We start from the raw sequence: 1,546 nt of genomic DNA on the forward strand, positions 1-1,546 counted from the left end.
CTTTGTTTTTTGGGTTTTTTTTAGAATAAAAAATCCCTGATGCTCTGTTTCTTTGCTTCTATATTTTCTAATTTTAATTTTTAAAACTTGCCTGTTAATCATTAAGGGATCCAGCAGCACCTAAGTCATAATAGCTGGAGACTTATACACCAAGAGACTCCTGGTCTGACAACTCCAAGTGTATGTGCAGGAAAAGCTGGTGGACTTGAGACAGGTAGAAAGCGAAATTAATAAAAAACAAATAAATGCCAACAATGGAAGTGGGATGGTGATTGAAGGTGGCTACCACTGGAATTCAGCAAGAGATTGGATTCCCAAATCCTAATCAACCTCTATTAACTATTAACCCAGGGCTGGATAGAAGCAAACAAAGGATAAAGGCAAAGGCATTTGGTTTTTCTAAGTAGTAGTTTAATTGCCATTCCCTTAAACAACATCCTTCTAAACCTGACAACAAAAGTAAAAGGGTGGGGTACTTGTGGTGAACCACAGATTTCATTCTCCAGGAGCCCACTTAGTTTCAGGGAAAGAAGTGGACCTCACCACCTACATATGGCAGGAATTTTCAGTAGAGGTCAGGGTTCTTAGAAATATGAATACTCCTCATAGATCTTCCAACTGAAAGTTATCTACTAGGCTGTACCATCTTGGAATGGCTTGCTAGACACCTTTGTCAGTTGGGTTAAATTGTGGCATGATAACTATGTGACAGCTATAAACTTGCACTGACATCCTCAGCTAGGCTGGAAGATATGGTGGGAAGAGGGTTTCTGCCAGTCCCATATGCCTAATGGCACACCATCATCTCTATACTCTCCTGATTTGATGGATAGTCTTCATTAGTATCACAGAGAATTTTCTTCTTGGTATTTTCTTAGCCCCCAACCTTGTATTTCATATTTAATCCTATCTCCTTTTCTGCCATCAACTTAGATGATTTCCAGGATTTATGAGTTACTTACATGCAGAACAATATAAATTTCTACTTTTTAATAATTTCATACAATATTCATGCTCCAGTTCATTGTCATTGGAACCAAGAAAAATGTTGTGGGTTGTAAAGAATGAAGAGTTATATGAGAGAGGATGTTCTCCCAAACCTCTCTACCTTTCATAAATATCTGGAATTGTCCATTACAAATGAGTTTCTTATGTTTTGTCAATAAGCTGAGAAACATTTTCCAATTTTGCAACCTATTCTAATTTTTCCTATGATTCACAATCTTCTGAGAGGAAGGATAAGATGTGTTCAAGAAAAGAACCAGTTACTTAGGGAAGCTCTGAACTGACCACAGGTTTAGGAAACAGCAAATAAGCAGGCATGCAGCTCTGAGGTCTTCCTTTTACCAGAGACACAGTGGTAATCCCAGTCTATGCCTGGAATTCAGAAAAATGCCCAAATCATTCAGCTAGATGGCATGTTATCATGTAGCTTGAAGACAGAGAATAGATTTTGCCAACTTTTAGCCTGTAGAAGCAGGTGTGCTTAGGACTATGAATTTGGCTTAAGTTCCTTTCATCTAAAGTTTTTGATTCATTTATTAAA

Source organism: Phoca vitulina, unplaced genomic scaffold, assembly GCF_004348235.1.
Source record: "Phoca vitulina isolate PV1807 unplaced genomic scaffold, GSC_HSeal_1.0 scaffold4, whole genome shotgun sequence".
In the NCBI taxonomy this organism is placed as follows: domain Eukaryota; kingdom Metazoa; phylum Chordata; class Mammalia; order Carnivora; family Phocidae; genus Phoca; species Phoca vitulina.